The following is a 23,315-nucleotide window of genomic DNA, read 5'->3' as shown; positions in this document are numbered from 1 at the left end:
AAATCCTTACCTGGTATCAAACAGGACTAAAAGGACCTAGATATAGGCCAGACCCCAATCTGGTAGGACAGAACCAAATGGTTATACCATTTATATATAAAAGGTCACATCACAAAACAGGAGCATTTCCTTCTCTCTTCTTCATAGTATGTTCTTCTAGCTCTTAAGAAGATACCCAATTACTCTAATGAACTTTTGTACAACTATTTAACTGGCAATTATGTATGTTTTCGAGCCCAACTGAACCAGAAAAAGAGATAGTAGAACATGCATACTTCTAAGATATACTTACCATTTTGATTAACAGTGATGGGAAGATTCTACACCCAAGCATTCAGTTACATCTGCTACTTTATTCAGTGTCTAGCCACCATTTCCAAACCACATTGCCTGTATTTCATCCATTATTTTCAACCTCTTGTTCCCCCTCCTACCAGTATCTCCCTCTCCCCCTTCCAGCTCCCTTTATGGGTTCCTTTTGCCCATTAGAATATAAATTCTTTGAGGGCAGGGACTATCTTGCTTTCTTGCATTTATATGCTCAGCACAGACTGGTACATGCTGAGTGTTTGATAAATGCTTTATCATTCTTTCATTCATGAATCCATTCTATTTCTGTGTTATTGTTCAGCTGGATGTGCTATTTCTACAGACATATAAGGTCCCTCATCTTAGCCTTTGCAGTCTGTTATGGAAAAGGCATCTGAGCCTGAGATCACTGGATCACGCAACTGTGATCTGTTCTAAGGCCACAGGTTATGGAAATATTCATGGGTTAGACTGTTGTGGAGCTCTCTCCAGGTTAAGAGCCAATACAGCTTCCACTGGCATGTATGTATCAGTGAAACCCAGGAACATGCCCAGTACTTGAACCCAGGGTAAAGAAACAGCTCTTTAGGATATAACACCTCAGCAACACACAAAGATGCTCCAGGGTTACTATTCAACTCCCACTTATGCTGACAAGTCCAGTTTCCAGAGTATGACTACTATACCTACCCCCAGGATTCAATGGATAGCCTGGAGGAGTTGGTGGTACCATTACTAGTGCCATAGCTCTGAGCCCCTATCAGTGGGTTTCTTGATTATCAGTTAGTCAGTCAGATTTTAATTAATTATTGCTGAGAAAGGGGTTATTTGCTAAGGTGGTATTGTAAGAACAGTTGGTGTAAAACATTCTCCCTTGTTGAAGTAGGGCCAAGTTTAGTGCACATATGATAAATAGGGTGGCACATGGTTGCTAGAAATTCTTTTGCTGGAGTCCTCAATACTCCCCTTAGGTGTGGTGTCATTTTTCTGCTGAACTCTTTGTAGAGCCTTGAATCTGAATTCATTCTGTCTTTGACTCTCTAGACACTGCCCAGACATTGTCATCAACTCATCCGAGAACAGAGAGGAGAAGATGGGAGGATAGGAACTTCTAGTTCGCAGAACCTGAAGCTCACAAGGTTGTCTTCTAATCATACTGACCTTCCCTCAAAGACCCTGATAGTTCCTCAGTCTACTCACTCCTCACAACCCACTCCTCCACTCTACCTCAGCAGCACACAAAAATGGTCATACCCTTGCCTTGATCTTGCCATCACTCACAAATGCACCACCCCCATGTTCAAAAACTCTTAAATTCCCCTATCTAATCACGATCTATTGGTTTTCCACCTCACTTTCTGCCTCATCATATCAAACTTTGCTCTTCATCCATACCTATATCATGACCTCCAATTCTTGAACCCTTCATTTCTCTCCTTGCACTAGCCACTCTTTCCTTTCTCCAACTTAGCCATCTGGTAAACCAATTCAATTCTATGCTATCCTTTTCCCTTGAGTCCCTGGCCCCCTTATCATATTGCTGGTTGTTCCCTGCCAACTCATAGACCTGGATCACTTTCACAGTTCACTGCCTTCACTCTACATAAGTGCTGCTGAATGAAGGTAGAAAAAAATCATGCAACTATTCTGACTGCTGGTTCCACTATAAATTTATGTTACCTAATCTTAACTGGGCCCTCACTGCTGCTGGGCATCCTTCTATACCTCCCTTATCAAGTCACTATCACATTCTCCACAGCAGTGTTCTATGGCTCCCTTTCCCCTCCATCATCACCATCCACTTACCTAAAAACTTTACCTCATATTTTAATGAAAAAATTGAAATCACTCACTAAGAGCTCCCTCTTTTCCCCTCTGGCTCATCTCATATCATTTAAATGCCTTTTGCCATTACCTATTCCTTCACCTGTCTCACATGAAGGAATAGCCCCACTCCTTGCCAAGGCAAACGCTTTTCTCTTCACAATCCCATTATATCCCATCTCCAACAGATTCCCCCTCTGCCATCCCCATTCTCTCACTTATCTTCAATTTCTCCCTTTCTACTACTTCCTTCCCTTCTGCCTATAAGCACATTCATGTTGCCCTATCCTTTAAAAACCTTCTTTTGATCGATCCATCCCCATTAATTTTTTATCCTACCACCCCTGCTAACTATTGTCCTATATCTCTTCTGACCTTTGTGACTAAACTTATTAAGAAGGCCATTTATAATAGGTGCCTCTATATTCTCTCTCCTCACTTTCTCCTTGACTCCCTACAATCTGGCTTCGAACCTCATCATTCAACCAAAATTGTTCCCTCCAAAGTTACCAATGATCTCGCTGTCAAATCCAATGGCCTTTTCTCAATCCTCATTCTTCTTGATCACTCTATAGCTTTTGGCATTGTGGATCATCCTCTTCTCCTTGAAACTCCCTTTTCTCTAGGTTCTTGGGACACAACTCTCTCCTGGTTCTTCTCCTAACCCATTTAACTGTGCCTCAAGTCTGCTGCACAGGATTCTCACATCCACTAATTTTGGGTATCCCACTGAGCCCTCTCTCTATTACTTAGTGATCTCATCAGCTCCCATAAATTTTATTATCATGTCAATGCTAATGATTCTAACATCCACTTATCGAGCCCTAACCTCTCTGCTAATCTCTAGTTTCACATCTCCAGCTGCCTTTCAGGAATCTTAAACTCAGAATGTCCAAAATGGAACTCAATATCTTTCCTCCAACATTCTCTCCCCTTCCAAGCTTCCCTATTACTGTCAAGGGCACCAACATCCTACCAGTCCTCCAGGCTTATAACCTAAGTGCCAGTCTTGACTCCTCACTATCTCTAGTAACCTACATCCAATTTGTTGCCAAGGCCTGTTGATTTCAACTTTACAACATCCCTTGAATAATCCTCCTCACCTCTGACACAGCCAGTATCATGTTGCAGGCCTTCATCACCTCATAGCCAGACTATTGTAATAGCTTGCTGATTGGTCTGCGTGCCTCAAGTCTCTCTCCATTGCAGTCCATCTTCCATTCAGACAGCAAAGTGATTTTCCTAAAGCACCAGTCTCACCATGTCACTGTCACACTCAATAAACTCCAGTGATTCTGTATCACCTCAAAAATGAAATAGAAAATCCACTGATGATGTTTAAAGATCATAACCTGGCCCTGCCTAACCTTTCTTACACCTTACACCTGGCCCCTCCATGTGATCTTTGAACCAGTGACACTGGCATCTTGGTTATTCCATACATAAAGTTACTCCATCTCTAGGCTCAGAGCATTTTCTCTGGTCATCCCCTGGCTCCTTTCAAATCCCATCTAAAATCTCACCTTCTACAAGAAACCTTTCCCAATCACTCTTAAATGTAGACCTTCCTTCTATTATTAATTTCCTATTGATCCTGTATATAGCTTCATTATACATATTTTCTTGTTTCTCCTTCCTTAGATTGTGAGCTTTCGGGGGCAGGAAGTATCTTTTGCCTTTTGTCAGTGTTTAGCATCATACCTAGCACATAGTAGGTCCTTAATAAATGCTTATTTATCGATTGTGTGAAGTAACTGATTTACCCACTCAAGGGTCCTCACTCTTGCACCAGGCTGAACTCAAGGTAAGCCCACTCCAAAATGATCCTGGTCTAGAGGCCTATTTAGTCACAGATTCCCATTGAAAGGGTGAGATCTTTAGATCTAAGAGAAGTATCAGCAGAGTAGAGCAAACTTCTAGCATCAGCCACCACTTCCCCAGGATGGGAGATAGTGTGGTAGAGTAGAAAGAATGCTAAGCTTGAGGTGCTGAATTTGGAATCAGAACCAGAGTCCAAATTCTGGCTCTACCACTTACTCCCTGCATGACCTTTAGTATCTCACTTTACCTCTTTAGGCCTCAATTTATGCAACAATAATGGGGAGAAGGAGGAAGAGGAGGAAGAAGAAGAAGAGAGAAGGGAGAAGAAAGAAGAAGAGAGAAGAATGAGAAGAGAAGGGTGAAGAAAGAAGAGAGAAGAAAGAAAAGGAAGAAGGAAAAAAACATAAGGAAGGAATAGAAAGAAGAGAGAAAGGAGAAAGAAAAAGAAGCAGCATTTATATAGTCCTTTAATGTTTGTAAAGCATTATACATGTTTCTCATGGATGCTTAAAATGAGAGGGTTGAACTAGATAATCTCTAGGATTCCTTCCAGCTCTAGAGCTAAGATCTGATGATCTTATGAGGGTCCTGGATTCAGAGGAATCACATAGAGCAGTGCTGACCGCACAAGGTCCTCTTGAGTTGCCTAACCTCTTCGTATCTCTATAGCATAAGGAGAGTTGATTTATATAATCAACCCAAAGTATACTCTATTTGTTTGGCCATAGGAATGTTTTGAACCCAATAGCTCATACTGGGAACTGAAAGAGTGTGTGAATGGGGATCATTTGAAATAAGGCTGGAAAGGTAAGTTGGAGCCATATTCTTAAAGCCCTTGAGAAGTTTGTAGGTAATCCCAGAGCAAACTAAAAACTAATAGTTGGTTTTTTTTTCCTGTGGGAAGGCCATGGCCAGAACTGGGAATTAATTTTTGGCAGCTGTGTAGAGAGGATAGATTATAGAAGGTAGACACTGGATGATGATACCAGTTAGAAAGCTATAATATTAGAAGTGAGTGGTGACAGGGGCCTGAATTAAGGCAGTAGCCATACAAGTGGAGAGGAGAAGATTAATGAAGAGGATGTTTTGGAGGTGGAATCAAGAGAATGTCCATCTCTCTAATAAGCTATATTTCTTTTTAAAACCTGAGGATAACTAGTATACTGCTATATGCATAATTTTACAACAGGGTCGCATTATTTTATAATAATTACCACAAATTATAACAATAGCTACATTGACAGTAAGTACTAAATAGATGACAGCATCAAAGAACAATACAGTATTTTAAAGGGTGCTTGTAAATGTAGAATACATGAATAAAATTCAGTGAACTATATTATATATTATCATTATCTAAAAGCTAAAATACTAATATTAAATGCTGCAAACATTTTACTTATCCATCCACCCAAAGCTATACTATCTACAATACTTAAGAAAAAGCAAGATTTTTTTAAATTTATGATTTAAGATTTATGAACTCTTCAAGTACATCTCTAGGACACTAAGTACTCTTATAACATTTTAATGATGTTCTTGTTCTTCAGTTGTGGCGTCCAACTTTTTATGACCCCGTATGGGGTTTTTTTGGCAAAGATACTGAAGTGGTTTGCCATTTCCTTCTCCAGTGGATTAAGGCAGAGGTTAAATGAATTCCCCAGGGTCACAGAGCTGGTGAGCATCTGAGGCCACATTTGAACTTAGGTCTTCCTGACTCTAGGCCCAGCATTTTATCCACTGAGCCCCTAGCTGCCTCCAAGGCAAATAGAGATTGAGTGATTTGCTCTGTCACAAAGCTAGTAAGTGTCTGAGATAACATTTGAATTCAGATCCTCCTGACTCCAGAACCAGTACTCTATACACTGAGCCATCTAGCTGCCATAATGTTCTTCAGCTTGCCCCAAATGCCTAGTTCATATAACCAGACAGTATCCTACTAAAAGAGCTGTAATTTTCTTTGCTACATATCACCTATTACAGCCTTGTCATTAATTAGTCAACATCTGACAAAACCATCTTATATTCTTTAAATAACTGGTTCAACAACTGAGAAATAAGATATAAAGGCAATGGCATATAGAAATCTATCTTGCCCTACAGGAAAATAGAAGGGAAGGGGATAAGAGAAGGGGTGAGGGGGCAGTGATAGAAGAGAGGGCAGATTGGGGGAAGCGGTAATCAGAATGCATACCATCATGGGGTGGGGGAAGGGGAGAAATGGGGAGAAAATTTGAAACTCAAAATCTTGTGGAAGTGACTGTTGAAAACTAAAAATAAATTGAATAATTAATTAATTAGTTCAGAGGTAACATGAGAGTAAGGGCTGTGTCTTTATCACTTAGTAATTTACTTATTGCCTATTACTTCTAAGATCAGATAAATCTCTTCTTGTATTTAAATCCACGAGGATAGATCTGTTGCTAATCTTTAGATGATAGAAGTGACCCGATGTTTGACCACTGATTGATTCACCAAGGTACCTAGAAGTTCCTATGTATCTAGTAACTGGTTTGGACTGCACATTTAGGTTTATATATATATACAATATTATCAGACTATCAGCTTGGAAATCTCCCTAGTATACAGGCAAATTTCATATAATCTAGGTATAACAAACTTTCCTAAACATAATGCTCTCGTGGTTGGTGAGGGGTGAGGGGGTAGAACTCCAGATGATCCATGGATTCACTGCCTCTGAGGCAATCAGTTCCTACAAATCTATGAAGCAGCAACAGTCAGATGTAAGGACAGAGCCACCTGCGCTCTCTCCTGACCAGGGCACTCATATCCCACAACATGCTCGAGCCGACACTTGTGGGTCCATAGGACTCTCAGGCTGGGGAGCTACCCACCCGCATGCCTGTAACAAATTGCCTGACTCATCATGCTTTGCATACTTACATTCTTTCTCACCCACAATTTCCTCATAACAACCTTCTCTCATCTATGTTTCCAGCCATATTATATATTACTTCCTATCCTACATCATCTTCGTGATCTTATATGATGTTGTATTTCCCACCTTCACGTGTTTGCAGTACCCATCCTCCGTGCCAGGCACGTACTCCATCCTAAAACACTATCTCTTAGAATCCTTTGTTGTTCAATCATTTCAGTAGTGTCTGACTCTTCATGACCCCATTTGGAGTTTACTTGGCAAAGATAGTGGAGTGGTTTGCCATTTTCTTCTCCAGTTTATTTTACAGATAAGGAAACTGAGGCAAACAGGGTTAAGTGATTTGCTTGGAATCACATAGCTAGTAAGTGTCTGAGGCTAGATTTGAACTTAGGTCTTACTGACTCCAGGGCCAGTGCTCTATCCATTGTAACACCTAGTTGGCCAAGTTTAGAATCCCTAATTTCCTTCAAATCCCAGCTTGTGTCACCAACTACATAAGGCCTTTCATGCTTCCCAAGCTCCTCCTCAAAATTTTATATATGTGTGTACGTATGTATATATGTATATGTGTGTATATGTGTGTGTGTGTGTGTGTGTATATATATATATATATATATATATATATATATATATATATATTGCCTCCCTCAATAAACTGTACACTCCTTGAGAGCAGGTATTATTTCATTTTTTTCACTAAAGACCAATACACAGTGCCCCAGCATCTAGCACATAGTTGGCATTTAATAAATGTTTATTGATTAATTAATCTTTGTAGCTCCTCTCCCCCACCCTCGTGCAGTGCTATAGATATAGCAGGGACTTCACAAATTTTTATCTCTTTGAATAGTAATTATGGTAATCATACTGTTTCATTCATCTGACAGAATCCTGTTAATGCTCAAGTTTTATAAGCATAAAAGGAAATTCTTGATTGCCTAGAAAGCACAAGTAGCCAAGTATCTTTCTGCTTTTTACTTTCTACTTTTGTGAAAAATACAAATGAAAATAAGCTAATATTTGTTGGAAAAACAACTTCCCAGGTGATCATGTCACCTATCCACTTCACCACCCCCTGCTGATGCACCTTCTACATTGAGAGGACCCAAGGAGCTTTCTCTGATGGCTCATGTCAGAACCTATATTGTCTTTCCCCAGTCTAACACACAAAGCAGTCTGTAACTCTCCACCGTGCTTTTTTGAGTTCTCATTTACAATGAGTAAATGATTTGTCTACATGTCTTAGCAGGGGATTTGTCTGCATGTCTTAGCAGGGAGTATCTTGTTTCTTTTTATCTCCCCCATTACCTAGCATGGGTCACATAATAAAGTGACTATATAGTACTGCCAAGTGATCAATTGTCTGTGATATTGATGACAAAGCTCTGAGATCCCAAAGTATCAAAGAAAGATGAAATTATTTTCCATCTTATTATGTCATTAAGGATACTTTTTTCATAGACAAAGAATCTTAACGTTGGAAGATACATCAAGGCTATTTCAAACTATAACCAACTCATGAGTTGCAACACTAGAAACAAGTTAGCAGTAATCCAAGCTTTGATGGAAGACCTCCAGTGAAGTGCAACTCACCTCTTCAAGACAACCCATTTCATTTTTGGACAACACTAATTGTTTAGAAGTTTGGTTAGGGGTTTTTTCCCCCTTATGTTGGTCCAAACTCTGCCTTCCCATAATGTCATCAATCTTAATTTTGTCCTGTAGGGCAGGTAGACAGGAACTGTGCTAACTGCTGGGGATACTGAGGCATGCAAAAGGAAAAACAATTGCTGCCTACTAGGAGTTTACATTCTAATAGGAGAAGAGGACAGAAAAGAGAGCAGAAAAGGAAGAGAGAAGGTAGCTGAGGAGGGTTGGGAGAGAGGTCAGAAATACAACAGGATGTTCCAAGATGAGATGAGCCCAGGCTAGGGGAAAAGGTCCAGGGTGAGAAGGCAGCTGAGGCGTGGTCCAGAGAGTCAGAAGCATAATCTGGAGAGTAATGAAAGGGGAGAGGCCAAACAGAACAAGTCTAATCTCTCTCTTGAGGCAGCTAGGTGGTACAGTGGATAGAATACAGGGCCTGGAGTTATGAAAACTCATCTTCCTGAGTTCAAATCTGAGCTCAGACACTTACTAGCTGTGTAACTCTGGCCAAGTCACTTACACCTGTTTGCCTCAGTTTCCTCATCTGTAAAATGCACTGGAGGAGGAAATCACAAACCACTTCAGTATCTTTGCCAAGAAAACCCTAAATGGGGTCAAGAAGAGTCAGATTTGACCGAAAAACAACTGAACAACAATAAAAACTGTCCCTCTCATGACAGTCTTTCAAATATTTGAAGACTAAATGTCATGCCTCTTCATCCCTTCAAGTTTTTCTTCTCTGTGCTAAATACCCCCACTTCTTTCAAACAATCCTCTAAGTCTCAACTAAAATCCCATCTTTTACAATAAGCTTTTCCAAACCCCTCTCAATTCTAGTGCCTTACCTCTCTTAATTATTTCCTACTTATCCTGTATATAATTTATACATAGTTGTTTGGATGTTGTCCACCCCATTAGATTGTAAGCCTCTTGAGGGCAGGAACTATCTTTTTTTTTTATCCTCAGCACTTAGTACAGTGCCTAACACATAGTAGGTGCTATACATATATATATATATATATATACATATATATATATATGTGTATGTATGTATTATGTATGAAAAACATGATTTTAATTCCCTTCATAGCCAGAGCTCAGTGTTTAGTAAATTGAAAGTGTATAAACAACAAAAATGAAGCTAAGCATTGTATAATTATAATTACCAAGCTTTATTCCATAGAAGAGTTGATAAGATCTCAGTTGAGAGAACCTCTCTCTCTTTTTTGTAGAAATAGGGAACTATGAGTATGGAATATTGCATATATTGTCAGATATGGTTGATTTTGTTGGATTTTTTTTTCTCTTTCCCTTTTTTATTTATTTCTGTTGCTGTTATAAGAGATAGATCACTGTATAGGGGAAGAGAAAGAAATATATTTAGAAATGAAAGTTATATAAATCCAGAAGATAATGGTAAAAAGAGAAGCCCAAGAGGTTAAACCCAGAAGACAGTAACTCCCTAAGACTACTAAGTAAAGCCTCAGAAAAAAAGAATGGCTTGATTACAAAGATTCCAAAATTGTCTGGAAGAAATGAAGAGATAGGGACAGCAAGAGACAAAAAAATGAAATTAGAACTCTTAACTTTCTGAAAAATATAATGGAGCAAATAGACAACTCAATGATTCCAAGAGACAGCTAGAAATATTAAAATAAAGTCAAAAGACTAGAAAAATGTGAAAAATAAGGAAGGTATCTTCTATTGGAAATTAGGAGTAGGTTTTCCCTCTTCTAAGCCCACAGCATCACTCCAGTTTGCCAGGAGGCCTCAAAGATCATAGAGAGTATATCACACCAGTCACTTCTGACAGTACTTTCAAGGACTCTGGCCCCTTCCCTGAAGTTTATGTGCTATCTTGATTCCTTGAAAAACCTCCTTACTCCCTACCTACCATCCTCAAGTTATTACCCTAAAGCTCTCCTCTTTTTTTCAGCCAAACTCCAACAAATAAATGAGCAAACAAATAAATAGCCCTGTCTACATTTCTTGCCTCAACTTCCTCTCCTTTACCTCACTCTTCAACACTGCAGTTGAGTCACACCTCATCACTCAGCTGAAACTTCTCTCTCCAAATTGACCTTCTTATTGTTTATAGAATCACAAGATTTGAAAGTTGGAAGGGAATCCAGCAGCTCTCTAGACTGACCCATTTAGCAATAGAATCCCTACTATACAACAGTAGTAACAGGATACAGACAACTGTCCAGTCTCTGCTTGAACATCTCCAAAGAGAACGAATCACCAGCTCTCAAGGCATCCCATCTTACTTTCTGATAGCTCTAATTATAGGAAATTTTTCTAATAAAAATGACAATATCTAGCATTTATATAGGGCATTAAGGTTTGCAAAGTATTTTATAAATGTTATTTTATCTTTACAAAAACCTTGGGAGGGAGGTACTTTTATTATATTTATTTTACAAATAAGGAAACTGAGGCAAGTAGTTTTTTTCCTGACATGAAGCCCAAATTTGCCTTTTTATAACTTCCACCCACTACTGCTGGTTCTCTCCTCTGGGACAAGACAGAATAATGCTAATCCCTTCTCCACATGACAGCCTTTCAAATACTTGAAAATGTTGATCATGTCCCTCTTAATCCACCTCTTCTCTGGGATAACCATACCTATTTCATGTGTCCTAGATTCAAGAACTTTCACCCTCCCAGTTACCCTACTTTGGACATATTCCCACTTATCAGTGTTCTTCATAAACCATGGTGCCAAAACCTAAATACAATCCTCTAAATACAATGCCCATTAGGTCTGATGAGGGCAGAGTACAGTGTACCTATGACCTCCTTGTTCCTGGAAGCTATGTCTTTAATGCATCCCATCAGCTCTTTTGGCAGCCACAATACTCTCCTAATTTCATATTGAGCTCCCAGTCCACTAAAAAGCCTCAGACTTTATTTTTTCAGAACTAACCATACCCTTTCCCATCTTATAATTATGAAGTTGATCTTTGTTACCCAAGTGTAAGACTTTATATTATCTCTACTGAATTTCATCCTATTAGATTCAGCCTGGAGCATTAGCCTGTCAAGATTCTTTAGGATACAGACTCTGTTATGTAGGGTGTTAGCTATCCCTTCCAGCTTGGTGTCATCCCCACATTTGATGAGCATACCATATATGTCATTAATAAAAAAATATTAAATAGTACAAGACCGAGCAGAGATCCCGGGGCACTACACTGAAGACCTCCCACCACATTGATATTGAACCACTAACAATTACTCTTTGAGTGTGACCACTCAACTAGTGTGAATCCATGTGACGGGATTATCAGGATAAGGGTATTCAGGTGTTTAGTTTATGGACTTCCTTTCCTTTTCCTCTCCTATGTCCTCCTCCTTCTCTTCCTTCTCCTCCTTTTCCTAATAATAATAATCAGTTTACACTTATAGGTTTACAAAAGTGTTTACAGCACTTAAGGTTTACAAAATGTTCTCCTCACAGCAATCCCATGAGATAGGTAGAATAAATATTTTTATCCCCATTTTACAGATGAGGAGAAGGAAGACTGGAGAAAAGTGAATTGCACAAGACTAACAATCAGTTCTTATGGCAACCCCAGTATTCTTTCCATTATATGATACTGCCTCTCATTATATATTTAATAATAATAACTAGCATGAATCAGACACTTTGAGATGAAGCACACTTTTACATTTTGTCTCACTTGATCCGGACAACAATGCTGTGGAGTGGGTGTAATTTTACTTTCTCCATTTTACAGACTAGGAAACTAAGTCATAGTGGGATTAAATGATTTCCTCAAGATCACAAAGATGGTATCTAAGGCAAGATTTGAACTCAGCTCTTCTTGATTCCACTTAATCTCTCTATAAATGTTCTTTCCCTCCATATATCCTTGTGTTGGGGGGAGGAGGGTATCTTCAAGGTATAATCTCACAAAAAATAAAAACACAGTCTAAGAGAATCATTATTTCTAATTTAATTGCATCTTTGTAAAAATATGGCTGGGATTGACTAGAAGCTGTTTTAATGAGACTTGCATGTTTATATTAAAATGGAAATTTCCAAAGTCCATGTGATTACTGCTCAGGTTACTGTCTTTTAAATCTATATACAACCTCCTATTGGCCAATTATAAAAGATCCCAAGAGACTTGGATGATAAGGGGAGTCAGGCTAAACTCCTAAACCTCAGAAGTGTTAACATCTAATTTGACATCTTTTCTGTTTGATGGTTACTTAGAACTTCTGTGACTAAGACAGTTCAGTAGAATACAAAGGCACGTTCCCCAATCCATCATTAGTGAAGCTCAGGTTGACACTTTTTTTTGTTGGTTTTTTTTTTTTAAAGCTGATACTTGCTGTGATTCAAACCGTACACAATAGCCTCTGTGGCGTTTCCATTTGCTGAAATAACAGTTAAATTGCTTTTAAAAAAAACCCTCATAGATTTGTTTGCAAGTTTCTAAGGGTGTTGTTGGTCATGTGTTTTATTGCTATAAAGTAATCTTAAACCACCAAAAAGCTAATATCAACAAAAGCTAAATGGTATAGATGACAAATCATTTAAAAAGTCACTTCCTTGACTCAGATACACATTATGAAACCAAAAGATATAGTTAAGACTGTGCCAAAAAAAAAACCTTGTTTTTTTGGCATAGTCATGTTAAAAGATTATACCACCAATTTCAATTTCATAACGTAGAATAAAGGCCATAGGGAATTTAACAGAAAAGATGGGTTAAGTGACTGTAGTGGACAGCTGCTGGTATCAGGTATCAAGATGATTGCAAATGACCAACCTAACACAAGCAAAGTGGTTACAAAAGACTACATTTACTTAACTTATAAAGACACAGTTGTCAAACAACAGGGCAAGGACACCCGGTGCAAAATTATGCCTAGATATTCTCACAGTCAGCAGGCAGAACTCCCTGGGCCTCTCTCCGTCTCCCATAGCTACAATCAGCCCTATTTCCCTATCACAACAACTAGTTTGAGATGAATAAGTTTGAGATAAATTTTTATCAAAACAAGAGTCTACAGTGACTTGAGACGTATCTAGTTTATATTTTTCTACTTTTTTCCTCTTTCCCCCTTCTATGTTTTTTAAGACAGGGTGTCCCAAAAGTCTTAGTGTCGTTTTAAGCTTTAATAGTTTAAATAGACTTTTGGGATGCCTTGTATAGACTTTTAATAATATCATTTGTCTTTATATTGCCTAAAACACTGTAGAACTCACGCAAGGCAAGTACTCACAGGGAGGTCTGAAGAAGAGATACAAGGACACTCTCAAAGTCTCTCTGGAAAATTTTGGGATCGATTCTGAGACACAGGAGAGCCACTGGCACAGGACCACCCAGCTGGCATGCCCACATCAAAGAAGCGGCTGTGCTCTATGAGCAAAGTAGAATTTCAGTAGCTCAAAAGACACATGAGATGCACAAATTTAGAGACATCTCCACTCCAAATGTTCTTAAAGACTATTTGTGCCCAACCTGTGGCAGAGCCTTCTGAGCTCGTACTGGTCTGATCAGCCACAATCAGACACTGCACATAGTGTTGGACATCGATATTGTGATGTCATTTTGATCCTCTTCCAGTAGAAAAGACAACAATTCTTCCCCACTTAAAAAACCATCCCTTTTAACTAAGAATTTTTTTTTAAAAGTAAAAGACCTTCCTCTATTTTTAATCTTGTTTATCTGACTCCCCCTTCCTCTATTTTTCCTTTTTAAATAGATTTTTACCACTATCTTTCATTTTTACATTGCATAGATTTCCCTATACCCTTTCCCTATACCCTTTCCCAGAGAGCCCAGTAAAACAAAGAATTTTTTTAAATGAAGGAAAAAAAAGAAAAACCCCTTTCTCTCTCTTTTTTTTTAACCCTGTTATTTTGACTGCTTTTCCTCTTCATCTACTTAACGGCCTTGCTTATCTGACTCTTCCTGCCCCGCTCCACCACCCCAACCTCTATTTTACAAGCTTGTTTAACCTGCTGTTACCAGGATAAATTCTTATATGGTCCATCGCCCTTGGGGTACTTCTACCAGCAGTTCTCAGAGGCAGTGTAAGGCCAAAATCTACCACAAGGGAAAATGCATTAGCAATACAGAAACAAAAAAGAAAAATCACTGCCCTGTAGGAGCTTATATTCTTCTTGGGAAGTACTTCCCTTTAAGGAGAAACCCCTTTGAGAGTCTGTAATAAGCCCTTAGACATCACTACCAGCAACCTGGCAGGAGCTTATGATTTAGAGTGATAACAAAACCATGTTTCAGCCTCATCGTTTTACAGACAAGGCAGCATTATGTAATGAAAAGAGCGCTAGACCCAGAGTCCAGGACAGACTTGAATTTGAATCCTTTATCTAAAACTAGCTACATAGCCAGGGAGAAATCACTTAAATTCTCTGATGAATTTCCCCATCTATACAGCAAGAAAAAGTGCCGGCCTTACAAAAGCAGGTAAGATAAATGTCAAGCATTTTGCAAACCTTAAAACATTAAATGATTATTATTAGACAACTGAAGGCAAAGGAGTAAAATAATTCACCTAACACAGGGGTGGGGAACCTGCAGCCTCGAGGGCACATGTGGCCCTCTAGGTCCTCAAGTTCAGCCCTTTGATTGAATCCAAACTTCACAGAACAAATCCCCTTAATAAAAGGATTTGTTCTGTAAAATTTGGACTCAGTCAAAAGGTGGCACCCAAGGACCTAGAAGGCCACATGTGGCCTCAAGGCCGAAGGTTCCTCACCCCTGGTACAGACAAGTGGAAAACTTCATTTCCTCCTCTTGCCATTGGCCCTGAAAGAGCATTGCCTGCCCCACCCCACCCCCTTATATATAACTGTGATGCTATAAAGTGAATAGAAGGCACAAAAATAAATGTCAACAAAAACTAAATGAGTGTTGCTATGGTGCTAAGCAATTGGCTTAATAACCCCAGAAAGAATAAAATGCCTTACTTAGAACCAAGGAAAGAAAGCAACAAGGATTGATTCTGGAAGAAAAAGATGTAAATAATGGAAATTGAGTAAATTAATTGATCTCTTTTCTCTAGTGCCCTACTACTCTCTATCCAAATGAACTGCAATTCATAAGTCTTTAAGCTTTCTAAATCGGAGATCAAGAACTCCCAGTAAGCTTTTTGGAGTGTTTCCTGAACTCCTTCGAGGACCCCACACATAGGAAATACATTATCCTCATCATTATCATTTAAATATGAAATGTTGTATACTATAAAGACAATATAATATAATATAATACAATTTAATGTAATGTAATATAAGTAAATAACTTAGCAAAACTTTATACAACCATAGATAAGCTATCATTTGAGATAGCAGGGTGCTATAATAGAGCACTAGACCCGGAGTCAGAAATACCTGAATTCAAGTCCTGCCTCAGCCGATGCTTAGCGGTGTGCCCCTGCACAATCAGTCAGTCAGTCAATAAACATTGAAGTGCCAGGCACTTAATTTACTGTCCCAGGCACCGTGCAAGTCGATTAACCTCTCAGCCTCAGCTTCCTCATCTGTAAAATGACAGTAGTGATAGCACATACTTTACAGGATTATGAGGATCAAATGAGATGGCATATGTAAAATGCTTTGCCAAGCTTAAAGCCCACATAAATGCTAGTTATTATTATTAAATACCACTTTGAGATTTCCAAAGTGTTTTGCATACATTAATCTCCACGCTGGAAGACATATCATCAGTCGTGTCATCTAGTCACAATATGTCATCCAGTCCAACCCTTTCATTTTCAAGATGAGGAATTAAGGCCCAGAGTGGTTAAGAGACCTGCTCAAAATCACACAGATAGCATGCAACAGACCCAGCTGGACAACCCATGACTTTAAATCATCTCTCTTTAATAGAAAATGCAAAACTGCAGGGAAACTTAAAGGTTATCTAATGCGACCTCCTGCCTAAAGCAAATAATAAAGATTCATCTATGCAAAATTCTCATAGGGAGAAGAGTTCTGGTTTTTTTCTATTAATATAATTATAATATATAATATAGCATTATATGTAATATAATAATGTATATTATATCATTTTATTATATGACTTATAATAATACCATAATATTAATTTTCTAGTAACATAATTAATATACTAATATCCAAAACCAAGTTCAGGTTATCTGGCACTGCCCACATCTCTCCCAAGGTGGGCCACACCAAATAAAGCACACTTGATAACTAAATGTATGTAAAGAGCATTTTTTTCCATTTTTGAACCCAAATTAAACACTGATTTGAGAGAAGGAAGATTAGCAAGGGAGGAGAGAGAAACACACATTCTCAATCAGTATTTACCTGTATCCTGCACCGATGTAACCAGATTTTCCTTAGTTACCTCCAAAGTGAAATAGAGTAGGTACTAGGAACAACCTTGCAAAACCGAGGTCCTTTGTTTACTAAAAGCCTGAAGCACTTACTCTGGGTTTAGTTTTTATCCCATCCCCTATTTTCATTAGTTAAAAGAGAGCAGCTAATGTTTGTATTCCAATCTGATTTCCTGTGGCAACAGCAAACATTTAGTACAATTCACAGACTGAATAAGAATGTGGTCATTCTTTATTCCGTGGCCTTGGTTGCCTTTCAGTGTAATTCATGTCAACAAGCATCAATTCAGAACCTACCAGAAGCTAGGAGTACCGTGTTAGATGTAAAAGAGAAGATAAAAATCCAAATTGTATCTTTCCTCAAGGTCCTGAAATTCCCTTCACTCTGACCCAAGAGAGGTCTGCTGCTCTCCACCCCATGCCCTAGAATTGCATTGGACACATTTTATATTTACTGAAGTCATCTCTCCCATCCTGCCCCTTGAATCTAAGCTCCTTGAGGGCAGGACTATCATTTGCATTCGTGTTCTCATGTGGTATCTGACACATAGTAGGCACTAAATCAATACTTGTTGAATAGTACATAAATTTCTCCCTCCCTTCCCCAATCCTATTCTAGAGGCACCTGAGAATAGGCCTTCTTGGGGATATGAGCCCCAGTCAAACAGTAGGATCAGCACACTTGTTCTTTCCTCTTCCTGTCCCAGGGATACAGAATCCCCAGCCACCTATGCATAAACCATCCTTTCCCTTGCCACCACTTTCTCTTTCTCTTCTCCCCATCTACCTCAGCCTCACAAGGGATGTGCTAGACTGAGCTTCTACCAGCTCTCTCCTGAGAGTCAATTATTAAAATTTTAGTATAAACGTTTACACTTGAGAAATTGGTAAATGCCACAAGTCAGGGCTTGATTTATTGTTTTGTAATTTCTAGACTTAAAAAAGTGATAGAGAAGGTGTTAATGATGCAGTTAAACTTAAAATGTGTCATGAATATGTTTTTTTAAAAATTTGGAGAGCCTGCTATTAAATATTCATCAGGACAACTGCAGCCCTACTTCACGCATGTCCCAATCCAGTTCTGTCTGCTTCTTCTGCAGTGCCCTCTGGCATTTCATTCTCCTGTTAACAAACTTCCCTTCATCTTAGACCTCTTTTTTCCTTGTTCCTCGCACTTCTTAGTACTCCCAGAGACTTGGCTTTCCCCAGAAGATACTGCATGCCCAAGTCACCCATTTCAGTATGAGTTACATTCTCCCCTCACTCCACTACATGCTTCCTGGTCCTGGAGGGAAGTTGGCATGCTTCTTACTCCCCATTATCACTTCCAAAATCTGTCTCTCACCACTATTATGTACCAATCACTCCTCCTTTCATGTTCACAGTAGTATCACCCATCTTGGAGACAATTTAACAATAATAGTAATAATACTAGCTAACATTCATAAGACTCTTTAAAGATTACAAAGCTCTTTACAAATGGGACATCATTTGATCCTCACAACAACCCTGGGAGGGAGGCACTATTATTACCCCTATCTTACAGATGAGGAAAAAGAGACAAGCAGAGTTAACCTTGACTTGCCCAGGATCTTTCAGCTAAGTGGCTAAAGTCAGATCTGAAGTGAGTCCTTCCTCATTCCAAGGCTACTGCTCTATTCACTATCACAGTCCTGCCCTTAGGTCATTCTGCTTCCTTTCTCAAGGAGTTTAGTATTGCTTTCTGTCCATCCTTGGTCCTTTACTAGGGGACTACAAATACACCCTCTGATTTCCCTCAAATACTCTGGCTTTCCAGTGCTTCAATCTCCTCAGCTCCACTCTAGCTACCCCCAGGAACCGTGGTCACACACTTGGATTTCATCATCTTCATTTCTATAAACAAGAATTCCAAAATCAAAGCTGACCTGGGTAATGCGCTGCTCTGCTCTCTAGTTCACTTGCTCTTGTCAGCTCACCACTAGCTCCAAGAGCAGGCTAAGCCCTTTCCCTGTTGGCCACCTCACTTGGGCTGGAAAATATGAACACGAGAAGAATGTCATCCAGGGGACCAGACCCTGGAGTTTCTGCCTCTTGGGAGGAAAGGACTTTGAGCAGCCCCTTGCAATTTCCCAGGTTACTCCAGGCAGCAAAGCAGCATTGGTTAATGTATATATTGGAGATGTTATCTTAGCCATTGATGGAGAAAATACCAGCAACATGACTCACTTGGAAGCCCAGAATAAAATCAAGAGCTGCATAGATGACACAACCTTCACAGTTGGCAGGAGTGAACATAAAATCTGGTCTCCTCTCATGACAGAGGAAGGGAAATGCCAACCACACAAAATGAATTTAGCTTCTGAACCCCAAGAAGTCTTGAACATAGGAAGAACTTACAACTGAAGTGCCATGCCTTTCTCTGCCAGCCCAGCATCCAGTACTCCCCCTTACATCATCACTGCCCAATACAAAAACCCAGCCAACCTCTACTCTTCAGAAAACACATCCAACTTCAATAACGCCTTAGAATTGAAGACAGTGGCTAATGTAGAGCAAAATAATGGAATCTTAAAACACAGCCAGCCTTCAAGTAACATTGGCATAGCTAAAGATTCAGAAGTTTGCAAGATGCTACAAGAGAAGTGGGAGCTAAATGAGCCACCTAAACAATCTACTTTGTTCCTGGTTTTGCAAGAAATTCTAGAGTCTGAGGAGAAAGGGGACCCCATTAAACCTTCAGGATTCTGAAGTGTAAAAGGCACCTGTTACCAAAGTTGCTGCATTGATTGGAAATGCCCAGAAGCTGCCCATGTATGACAAATGTGGCACTGGAATTGTTGGTATATTTGTGAAGCTCTGAGATAAGCATCAGCACCCAGAGTGCTATGTGTGCAGTGACTGTGGGACCAACCTGAAGCAGAAGGGCCTTTGTGGAGGCCTGCATCTATTGTGAAAAGCATGCCCAGGAGTGAGTGACCCCACCCCCACCCCCACCCCTGCCCAGGGCTATGATGTGGTCACAGTGTTTTCCAAGTAGACCAGAAGCCGTGTGTACACTAACCTTCTCTAATCCTCACTATATTTTCCTCTCTCCAATTCCCTTTGCCACTCCTAATGTCTCTAGCAATTGACATGGTATTATCACTGTGATATTAAACCTCCCTTTGCCTCACCTAATGGGATATCACCCATCCCATGACACTCACTTTCTAAATAGCAGGCATCTCTAACAACAATGATGCTAGCAGCTACTGTGAAGGTGTAAGACCAACAACACCAGCACACAGGAGAGCTGCTAGCACCGGTTCTTTGATCTGCTTTTCTCAAGGAAAGCAACTTAAAGGTGTTTACAATCTCACTTTAATTAAACATACATATATCATTCACTTCATTCAGGGGGAAAAGTCTGCACCCTGAACTTCAGAGAAAACCCAAACAGAAATTACAAGCAGAAACCATATAAACAGAGCAAATAAATAACACAAATCAGCAAACAGGGCCTCCAACTGTCTGTCCATAGCAATACATACATAGTTACCAGAGAGAGAAGCACCAACATCTGTGTTTTCAAAGCCGGGGGCTCCTTAACGGCTACCCAGAGTCTCGTTCTGGCCAAATCACATGAACATTCTTCCAATGAGTGAGCCCCAAAGCAATATGCTAACCTCAGAATATATACATATACATACATACATACATATATATACACATATATATGTGTATATATACATATATATACATATATATGTGTGTATATATATATATATATATACTTCTTCAGGGTCAGAGGGCATCACAACCATGTGACTCAAATTCATGTAACTTAGGCTTTCTTGTGACTTAAGAAGAGCATCAAAGACTCTTGATTCAATCAAAGACTTTTGATTCAAACAAAGGCAAGACTCAAAGGCACTTGATTGCCTTAGTGCTGAGAAGCACTCTAAAAGAAAAAACAGCAAAAAGTCCCATTTTGCTTGCCATTACAGCATCTTGTCCTCAAGTCCTCTCAACAAGCATCATGTCTCCTTGCCATACTCTACTACTATCTCCTGCAAACTGCATCAGATAGAAATTCCAAATAGGAACAAAAAAACTCTATTGAACACGGAATTAATTTTCTAGTCAATAAATGTGAAAAATTTGAAAAAAAAAATTCCAAAATCTTTTTTTCTGATCATTCCATATCTCAGTAAGCCTCACTCCTCCAAAAGTTATTCTTTATTCTCATTGTGGCCTCCACTCCGTACCCCCCTCAGTACAGTTATCCCTTTCACATTGCAGGGACTAGGGGCACAGCACATGCAATCTGGAGAATCCTAGTAAAATTTTTTAGCCCTCCCTTCATACCAGAGAAGTCTGAATTTTTTCTTTTATGGGATATTCACAGTATCTTATTGGAAAATTTGGGCTAAGTATTTGGTCATAGGCTCTGTGTCATCTGGGACTTCCACAAAGCTCCCCCAAAATTTCTATATAATTTCTTATGCTGAGCCTCAATATATCAAAAACAGGATGGGGAAAGTCATGATGTGGAAGGGATAACTCTATTCTCCCAGGGTATAATGGGCCAGAACTGACCAGATCAGTCTGGTACATCTAAGGACTTCAGAAATCTCCCCACCCTCCTAAATGAGGAAGTCCTGGGGAAGCTCAAATCCTCTGAATTACCCTGTCAAAATAAGACCAGCAATAACTGACAAAAGCCCCTTTACCATTGACAGAGAGTTTGGATATCAACTAGCCTCCAGGTCCTGAAGAGTGTTCTCCAAAACCCTCCTATCATGAATCAGCACCAGTCCCTAGGCTCAGCCTCCTCTATATCCAGGACCCAGAAGATACTCCATTCTAGTGCTGGTGGCCAGGGACCATCACCCCTAACTACCCCTTGTTATTATAAGTTTCCTCAACAAAGTTTTCCTTTGTGTATGTGGTCCATGTTTCCTTGTGCTAAACTTTAGTATCCCAAATCTTGCCAAGCCTCTAATAAGACAGTACCTCATGCTTGATACTGAAATAAAATAAGATATTACAGTTAATTAAAGGAGGTTTACTTACCTATTACACATGAAGGCCCTTGTTTAAACTTCAGGGCCCACTTAAGAGTTCCTCATGGCTTTTTGTATTCAAGTGACCAGGAAGCCATGTCAACAACCTGAGCCTTAGTCCTCTGAACCAATCAAGGCCAGTTTAAGTACCTTTTACTGGCTCAGCCCACTGTTGAGAGAAACTAATAGGTATTTCTCCTACCATACAGGCTATCACTCCTATTCTGGCTTCACTCTCCACCCTTCCCAGTCTTGACCCTCACTTTACATTCTACTCAACTCTCTAATCCCTTGCCCCTTGGACTGTGGGTTACTCACATCCTGATAAATCCTAATCTTGAATCATTCCCACTACCTGACTTTTCTATTAATTTGGTGCTAATCTGGTAGTAAAGGGGGTCACAAGGCTCTACTTCCCGGATCTGCTAAAAATTGACTCTTATCTAAGATCAACTGGTCCTTCAACAAAGTAAGGCAATCTTACTCTTCCCTACTTTGATTTCTATCATACCTTATCTTCTCTCCTCAAGTCCATTCATCCCTTTTTGTCAGTAAAGGACCTCAGTTCATATATTACTGAAAATAGTAGAGATAATTTACCCATGAGGAGATCATTTTCTCCTCTAAATATCTCAAATCCTCTCAGTATTATCCCCTTCTCTCCTCATTTTTACTAGTCTCTGTTGAAGACAACACCAGACACTCCAATTCTCTTTCTCTGCACTCCATCAGTGACCTTATCAGCTCCCCTGGATTCAGTTATTATCTCTATGCAAATAACTTCCAAATCTGTATATTACTAGCCTTAGTCTTTTGTCATGCTCTCTACTTCCAAATCAACAACTATATATTTGACATTTTCCAACTGGATGCCCCACAGTCATCTTAAACTCAATATATCCAAACCTGAGCTCATTATCTTTCCCCAGCCCTAGTCCAAACTTTCTTGTTTTTGTCAAAGAGATCATCAAACTTTCTGTTTAACCCCTTCTTGATACCTTACTCTCCTTCACTGCGATAGCCTCATCGGTACCCCTACCTCAGGCCTTTCCTCTTTCACATCTCTATTCCCTCCAATCCTCCACATGGCTGGCCAGTTGTTAAACATCCATCAGGACAGATCTCTCCTATGTCCCAATCTGATTCTGCTTTCCTCTTCCACTATGCCCTCTGGAATCCCATTCTATTGTTAATAAACTTCTCTTCATCTCACACTTCTTCTTGTGTTCCTTCTACCTTCTGGTACTCATAGAAGATATTGGCACTCCTCCAGAAGAGACTGCATGGATGGATGGACTTAGTCATCGATTTCAGTACTGTTATGCATCCTTATGGAGAATAGAGGATGGCAGGAGGAATCCATCCTCCACACAGCTGCCAAAGTGATATTCATAAAACAAGCAGGTGACCATGCTACTTGGCTGTTCAATAAGGCAGCT

General features: G+C 39.5%; 1 pseudogene; it reads left to right on the top strand.

Annotated features, from left to right (window-relative positions):
• LOC118836852 overlaps positions 1-19,868 on the top strand; it is a 31,164-nt pseudogene extending 11,296 nt beyond the window's left edge.
• Positions 19,869-23,315: the final 3,447 nt, after the last annotated feature.

This window comes from Trichosurus vulpecula, chromosome 1 (assembly GCF_011100635.1).
Source record: "Trichosurus vulpecula isolate mTriVul1 chromosome 1, mTriVul1.pri, whole genome shotgun sequence".
NCBI classification, from domain to species: domain Eukaryota; kingdom Metazoa; phylum Chordata; class Mammalia; order Diprotodontia; family Phalangeridae; genus Trichosurus; species Trichosurus vulpecula.
Note: the sequence above shows the minus strand (reverse complement) of the source record. Positions and strands in the feature narration are given on the sequence as shown.